The sequence below is a fragment of the Carassius gibelio genome, chromosome A11 (assembly GCF_023724105.1).
Source record: "Carassius gibelio isolate Cgi1373 ecotype wild population from Czech Republic chromosome A11, carGib1.2-hapl.c, whole genome shotgun sequence".
Lineage (NCBI taxonomy): Eukaryota > Metazoa > Chordata > Actinopteri > Cypriniformes > Cyprinidae > Carassius > Carassius gibelio.
Window position 1 is genome coordinate 14,037,371 of NC_068381.1, and position 8,830 is coordinate 14,046,200.

At 35.2% G+C, this 8,830-nt stretch overlaps 1 protein-coding gene across 8 annotated transcripts in view; it reads right to left on the reverse strand.

Moving 5' to 3' along the window:
- LOC128022414 (transmembrane and coiled-coil domains protein 1) overlaps nt 1–6,110 on the reverse strand; it is a 32,628-nt gene extending 26,518 nt beyond the window's left edge. For 5 of the 8 annotated variants that reach the window (XM_052609977.1, XM_052609976.1, XM_052609974.1 and 2 more), the window contains exons 1-2: nt 5,950–6,110; nt 3,997–4,170 (exon numbers count right to left, since the gene is read on the reverse strand). The gene's annotated coding sequence lies outside the window, so the exon portion shown is untranslated. Of the gene's footprint in view, nt 1–3,996; nt 4,171–4,691; nt 5,068–5,741; nt 5,881–5,949 lie in introns of those variants that run through there. The other 3 variants (XM_052609972.1, XM_052609971.1, XM_052609975.1) reach the window with 3 other exon arrangements.
- Between the last annotated feature and the right edge of the window lie 2,720 nt (nt 6,111–8,830).

Sequence of the window (8,830 nt, forward strand, 5' to 3'; positions counted from 1 at the left end):
CTTTTAAAAAATTTTAGGGACTCCGCTAGAGTAATTGCTCCATATGTAGCATATATCTTAAATTTATCAGTTGAACAAGGAATAATACCAAAGGAGTTTAAGAGTGCTAGAGTTATACCACTATATAAGAAGGGTTGTAAGTTAAATATGGCTAATTACAGGCCTGTCTCTGTTTTGGGTGCAATGTCTAAGATATTGGAAAGAGTTGTACATGACCAAATTGGAAAATATATTAGAAAAAACAATATTTTATATGATTTACAGTCTGGCTTTAGGCAGTTACATTCAACTGAGACTTGTATATTATATATGACTGATAAAATAAGGAAAGCGGTTGACAATGGTAAATTCTGTGGAATGGTTATGTTGGACCTACAGAAAGCATTCGATACTGTAGACCATACAATCTTACTGTACAAGTTAAAGGCAGTTGGTTTTGATGAGAATTCTCTTAGGTGGGTTCAGTCCTACCTTGATGATAGATGCTAGAGGGTAGACATTAAAGGTATTTTGTCTAATCCTTTATTTATTAACTCTGGAGTTCCTCAAGGGAGTATTTTAGGTCCCTTATTTTTTCTTTTATATATAAATGATCTTAAAGCAGCTTGCTCAGAGGAACTTATTCTGTATGCAGATGATGCAGCGGTTTTAATATCTCATCAGGACAAGGGGGTCATTGAAGAAAAGATGACTTTGCAACTATAGGTGATGTCTAAATGGTTTTTAGATAATAAACTATCCCTACATGCAGGAAAGACTGAGGCCATTCTTTTTGCATCTAAAATGAAATTAAATAAGGATGATACCTTTTTAATTAAGATAAATGGTAAGGCCATAGAGGTAAAATCTGTAGTAAACTATTTGGGCTGTTTGATAGATAATAAATTAACGGGTGATTTGATGGCTAGAAAGGCATTTATAAAAATATGTGGTAAAATTAAGTTTTTAGCGAGGCAAGCCGGTCTATTAGACATTCACTCTTTAAAATTATTAGCAATTATTAGCAGCTTGATTCAACCTCATTTTGATTAGGCTTCCTCCCTTTGGTATAATGGTTGTTCCCAAGTTTTGAAGAAAATTGCAAAAGGCTCAAAATAAATTAGTTCGGATAATTTTAAAAGTACATTCTAGGGCGCATTTACATAGTGAAAGTTTTAAGGAGTTGGGGATATTGACTGTGGAAAAAAGGGTGATATTTAAAAAAATCGGTCTGACACATAGGATTGTCAATAATGTGGTTCCAAGGTATTTAGAAAATTATTCAGCAGCAGCAGAGTCAGCAGCATTCATATAAAACTAGGGGTAGGTATTTTAATATTTGTCCATGTAAATTTAAGAGTTTGGTGGGGAAAAATTCTTTTTTATATACTAGTGCTATAGCATGGAATAAATTACCAGTTTCAATAAAGGGAGTAAAAGATTTTTTGAGTTTTAAAAGAATGGTAAAAAGATGGCTGTTTGGTGAGGGTAGTTAGTGTGTTTTGTGGAGTTTTTATTGTAAATTGTGTCATTTAGTGGGATGTTTATTATCAGTTGCGATTTGTATTTTTGGTGAATTATCTCTACTATATTGTTAAAAAGTAGATTTTTATTGATGTGATAAATTATTATTCTGCGAAAAAAGACTCAAAATGCTGAAAAAAAAATTATATATATATATATATATATATATATATATATTATTATTTTTTTTACATGATATGAAATCAAAACAATGAACAAATGTTGTGCTTGCTTAAAAAAGACTGTTCCGGCTTAATATTTACAGATATTAGTCCATAACATGATTTGATGTAAGTGCAATGAGCTATTTTTGATTAATTAATTCAAAATTTGGCAAATTCCATGCCATTCCGCGTTAAACTGTAAATTCCGTTTTTATGACTGGATTCCCTCCGCGTTTTCTTCATCGCGGAAATCATAGGGCCCTAGTTGTGGTTTATCAGCTCTATCTTGCAATGGACAGACGCCACAACATTCTCTTTATGTTTGAAGTGCAGGGCAGCGATCAAAACAATGGTCTCTAATTAGAAAAGTACAAAACGAGGATTTGTAAAGAAGAATGTCAGAGGATTTCGATATAAGCAAAAAGGAGACTGGTTTTCCTTTGCTAAAGTAAATAAAGCTGCTGTTAACAAACGTTGGTTTTTACGAAACACACAAGCGCATGCGCAACGCCGACCCCATATGTCCTCCTCCATGTACAACTGTTGGCGCAAGCTAGATTCAAGCGATTTATGTTTTGAATATGGTTATTTTTCTTACAAAAATGCATTGATTCACTACAGGAGGACACTTTTTTTATGGATGGGCCACTGATCTATATATATAACTGGATCGCTCATTGCGTTCTAAACTGCCAACAGACAGTGAAGTCACCGGAAGTGTTCGGTCCGCCATTTTATTAATCCCTACCAGCAGAGAGCACCACTGAGTTACATTCAAACCACTGTCCTAAAACAACTGGATTTGAAGCAAATCAGTCAAACGAGACTCGTTTTTATCTTGTGTGTAATAAAGTAATGTTTACTTGTTATCTGCAGTGTTTACCGTCTTTTGGGGCAGGATAAGCAATATATTTAAATCATTGAGGTGGGTGTGTCTGCTGCACACTGACGACACAGGTAACTGATCCAACACAAAAATGGCTTATTTATTTATGAACAAAATTATTCAGGAATTATTAAACATGAACGTATTAGTATCAGAAATGGATTTTAATATATTACAATAAATAATACAATTATGTTGTTAATATCGCTCTATAATAAAATAAAATTTTAATTTACTATCTGGGAAATAAAGCTTTGTATTTATTTCTTAAATCCGTACTGTATATAGTCAGTTATTTCTCTGAATAAATTCAGATTTCAGAATGAGTACTCGTTTGTTTTATATGTTGAGGTCGTGTCCGTCTGATGTTTATTATGTTCATGATGCTCACTACTGTAATAACGGTAGCTTTTTAATAAGTAGGGGAAATTCCCGACATTTAAAAAATAACCGTTTACATGCCTAGGGGTTTCGCATTGTAAAAAAAGTACAGAGATACTTCATATTTATGAACGCTGACTTGTTAGGTGATGTTTTCTCATTAAAATCATACAAATTCCTATTAATTCAATGGAACGTTTTCGCACACTAGGGATTACCAATATGGCAGCGCGGCGGCTTCACTTTATTGACGTCATGAGCAATCCAATTCTATATTATAGATCAGTGGGATGGGCATGTTTTATTTAACTTATTTTGGACTGATGCATGCAACATCCTCTGAGTGCCATTAAACAGCTTGAAAGATTACCCTAAAGACAATTTTTTTACATAACTCTGATTGGATTTGCCTTGAAGAAAGTCATATGGACCTAGGATGACTTAAGGTGCAGTAGGGAACTTTTGTAAAAAAATATTTTTAACATATTTATTAAACCTGTCATTATGTCCTGAAAGTAGAATATGAGACAGATAATCTGTGAAAAAAATCAAGTTTCTCTGGCTCCTCCCAGTGGTCCTATTGCCATTTGCAGGAATACCATCGCTCCCGGTAAAAAACAACCAATCAGAGCTGCGGTCCTTAACTTTGTTTGTGTTCAAAATGTAGAAAAATTTATATAATAAGTGAGTACACCATGAATCCATTTTCCAAACCGTGTTTTTAGCTTGTCCTGAATCACTAGGGTACATCTATAATAAGTGTTTATATTCTGACTATTTTAGATTGCTTCGGGGATACCGCAGCGGAGTAACCCAGTACCTTTGTGATTCTTCATAGACATAAACAGAGAGAAGTAGTTCCGGCTACGATGTTCTTCCGCAAGACGCAAGCAGTTCTGTTTATTAGAGTGTCAAAAGTTCCCTACCGCAGCTTTAAGAGTGTGTAATGTATATAGGCTAATTTTCATTTTTGGATGAACTCTTTTAATTTGCAAAACATTCATTGCAAAGTCCTTCCTGAATAAAAAGTATGTGATGAACGACATAAACAACTCTCCATACCTTCAGTTCCGGTCATCCTGTTCAGTCTTCTTCTCAACACAGAAATATGATACTGTGATGGATAAAACTAACTAGAAATCCAGAACTGCAAATAGACAACAGCCTTCAATGCTGCGTAAGCTGTCCTCTTGACACTTCAGTCAGCTTGGCCCTCATAAATGTAGGATTATCATGCTGAAAAGAGTATACATAAAAAAGCATATAATTAATTAAACTAGTCATGTCAGACCTTTTCTCAAAACAAATGTGGAGGAAATACTTGTCCAAAAACAGTACATAATATAATGTATATCAATACTAGCGTGTTTAAAATTATTTAAAAAAACTCTATCAAGAATTATTACATTTCTATTTTAACTAATGGACCATTTTAAAGCCAAACAACGTTTAAGAATTTCACAAAGAAGGCATATACAAAACACGCAAATACAAGTCTACATATAACGTTACACCTGTTAACTACGTTACGGTTTTACAATTACATCGATGGGTTGGTTTAAGCTACAAGCGGTCTATCTGATGTTAAACCTGCTCATGAAACAAAAACAAAATTAAAATGCCATGTCAAAACCGGCAAACACAAGACTGGCTATGTGAATGAAGCTAACTCTCTCGCCGTACAATTACAACTCGAGCGGTCACTGAAAGATATTACGATGACATGTAATACGGAGGGTTAAAACACGAATACAGACCCCTTTCACTTCATGAGACAAACGGATGTGGCTGAAGGTTGAATTAATCCGATCATTTTCCAGGACTGTCCGTTCGCTAGCTGAGTTAGCTGCCCGGCTAGCTGGTGAATGAGCCGTTTACGCCCAACCCAGGCTAATACTATTAGATGGTCGATATAACGCTCCGCCGCACACTATCGTCAGCAAAGACTGATCACACATCGGAAACATTACGCGCAAACCGCTCGAGCGGAAGGCACGACTACACAACCGATCAAACGCCTGTCAAAGGCATACACAAACAGCCGACAGCATCAGCATCGGATCACGCCAATGAGCTTGTTTGGGTGGCACCCATAGACTGTGGTGGGACCTTGCATCAGCAGCATACAAGCAAATTAACACGCGAGTGGGTGGCTATTTACAAAGTATCTTTTAAATGATCCCCATTTTACCATCTCATTATTTTATTTAAAATGATCAAGCAGTCCTTATGTGGAAGATCCACTATTTCCATAATCATCAATCATAAATTTCAATATAACAACTGGTAACAAATATTGGTTTAATAGAGTTACAAATAATTACCTGGTTGATTATTTTCAAATATTCCAGGGTTGACATGTCTTTGGTTTATACCTTCTGTAGACATTTTGACATTATTTAAAGATGGCATTAATTGTTAATTATTGTTTTTATTTCGTTAAAGCCTTTAAATTATATATTATTCCACGTGAACGATATTCTTCCATCTTACGAAAACAAAATCGAAAAAGGTTTTGAATTTGTTTACTTCATTTTATTAGCAAAAGTATTCGTGAGCAAAGTAATTCTTCTAAGATGCATAGATTTTCTTTTCAGTCTTCTAGATTTTTGAATAATAAACTGAAAGTGTTTGTACAGTGCTGAATTTCCAATCACACATTTTTATGTTTATACTAATGTCTGCTATAATGCAACATTATCTACTATTTATTGTATTTTATATTATACTTTTACTATACATAAAGTTCACATTCAGAATATCGGATGTGTGTGATTGGGAGCGGTTCGGTTTCGATGATGTCTGACCTGCTGCACCTGATCTCGCGGCTAGGCTGCTAACGTCATCAGCAACACAGGCTAAAACCGACTAGCTCGCTAACAGCTCAGCCAACAAACTGGCCGACTGTGTTCAGACCCACATTCCGAACAACTACTTATCGGCTACGGGTTCGCGTCAAAGCTGTATATGTATTGAAGGTAAAAACGTGCACGTTTTTTTGCGGTTACAACTTACATGAGCGCTGAGAGAGAATTGTGCTGATGTCCGTTAATTTCTCCCGAATGGAACACTCCCGCGATGACGTCAGCGGCGCGCTCACAACGCTTGTAGGAAGCAGTGTCATTGCGCGTGGCACGGTATGATCCGAGACTCAAAATAAGACCTTAGAATGGTTATCAAAATGCTGCACTCACACTTTCGTTTAAAGCGAATCGTTATGCTTTACTAGAGAAATGTATTTAGCGTCATACATGGTCCACACACAAATAGTAAGATGAACTGACACACAAACATTGAAACAGCCAATCCTAACAGTTTCCTCTATATTCCCAGTGTCCCCACAGAATTTTGTGAGACTGGTGGTTGCATATTGGTTCCTCTAGGGTTCCAGGGATTATTTCCCCCTTAATAAAATTTTGTTCATTTAAAATTTAAATGCATAAATCTGGTGCCTTTTGAGAGCAGAATCAAGTGACTAGATCTATATAGAGATATGTTCTTGTAAACAATGTTGCCCTCTTGTAGTAGTTTATTTGCGGGTTGCACAGATGTGAATGTGATGTTGGGCTCAGTATTCACTATATAAATTATTATGAAAAGCTACAAATGCCATTCTGTCAAGAACACTGAATGATTTCCCCCTTGTCTTTTGTTGTTTGACTATCATAAATGCAAAAGACGAGACATAAGATTGGGTTCATGAGAACAAGACGAGGCAAGATTTTTACACATTAAAAAAAAAATTAGGGACCAAATACATTTCTGGAATAATAGTCTGCAGGTACATTTTGAATTGTTTCAACTAATCATCTGGTAATAAATGCCATTTCAGTTTTACTTTCTGAGTATGATTTATCGTTAAGACAATAACACTCAAGCACTGTAAAAGGGTTTTACCAAAAACTAAACTGACTGGCTTGTCTCTTGTATCATTTCATTCTTTTCAGACCTTAGAACTGTACATTAAGTATGAGCTTAAAACTTAACCTCCTAATTGAATGCCTTTTCACACATTGAACGTAAAAATAAAGACAGTATAAAATTTGCATATTGAAAGAACAATGACAGCAGTATAGTATAACATTTATTTGAAACATAAAACGTACTTGCTACCTTCTATCTTTACTCTTTCCTTTCATTCTTTTCATGGCTTTGGAAAACTTGTCTCCGATGTTTCCATAGACAGTAAAAGAAATGGACACAGCGACCCCATTGAAACTCAATTGAGACAAGTGAAGCCCATTTTTAGCTATTTTTAGCACCTCCGTTTCTGACGCGCAGACTCAAACTAAGCTTGATGACGTCAACAACCTGTCTGACAGATGTAAATCTTCTAGTAGCTGTGTGTGCAAACTGCCATCGTTCATCTAATTATGTTGCATAGTATTTTAAAATGTAAGGCCAGTACGCCATATTAAGTTAATTGCCTGCGAGCTTCTTCTCCTGTCTGTACGGTAATGCGACAGAGAGTCGAGTGGTTATGACGCAATCGTTAGCCTATTTTTACAAAAACTGTTTCTACGGGGCCATAATGTAACATAGAAGGTAATGGAGCCCTTTAGACGTGTATCTTTAGAAATAAATAATAGACAAACGTAGTCTTTAAACGCCTCAGATGTAAAGTTATTCGCTGTTAAAGTGATGCCAAAATGAATTGGAGTCAATGGGAATGCTAACACAAGTGAAGTTCTGCTACAAGATGGCGACACACGGTCGACTTCCTTGCCGCCTGGATGTTTCTCAGTGTCGCTTTTTGAGTAACTCTGGGTTATCAACACCAAGCTTCATTACAGTTTCTTTCTGGGAATTAACCTCTTGAGACCCTGTGGCCTCATATGAGGACATTATATTTTTGTGAATTTCTCTGAGTCTGTTCATGCCACAGTTTTAGATCTGGATGTCCTGTACAGAGCACATTCAGGGCTTTTCAGAGATACCAAATGATTGGATGTTTCACATGACCACTCCCTCTCCTTGGTCATCAAAATGTCTGAAATTAATTTAGTGACACTCTTATAGAAATATGATAATATTTCTATAATATATTGTAGTTATCATTTAAATCTGTCTAATTTTTAAATTCTGTGTCATAAATCAACATCTCAGAAATATGTTATGGGGTTTCAAATCAAAATATGACTTTCCGTTACTAAACAGGACATTGATTTCATACATGTCCTCAGATGAGGACACCGGGACTAAACGCATGCTTATGACGCATTTTTGGAGACATAACAAATGAATAGAGAAAGAAATTATATTTCAATATTCTATGAAATATTATATATTATTATGAAAATCTTGACAATTATTACTCACATTATTACACTTCTTTTTTCATTACATGTTGCCCCAAAAACACATTTATATGCAAATTAGATTTAGTTTATAGATACATTGTATATAATTAGAAAACCCATTAATGGTAATTTTACACACATTTGGCAGAAAGAAAAATGTTATACTGAATTATTCTGTTATACCATAGTTGAGAATCATCTTTATACAAAGTTTGGTAAAAAAAAAAAAAAAAAATCTTGAACATTAAAAATTTATTGGTGATTTAAAAAAATCTATTGTTTTTGCCTATGCATTTTCATTCATGTCTTTTCATTTTTTTTTTAGAAATTGAGTCCCGATGTCCTCTGCCGAGGACATAACATAACTTTATAAATGAAATGCATGAATGCAGAGCACAAGGCTGCACTGGGAAATCCTGTGTGCGATGCATGACATGCAATGTGCATCTGTGCTTGCAAAGTGAATGAAACTGCTTTGCAGCATTTCACATCATGATAGACCCACTGTCCTCACATGAGGACATCTTTTTTCTGGGAAAACTACTTCCTGTACAAAAACAAATTTTAGGTATTATACTTATTAGGTCCTACATATC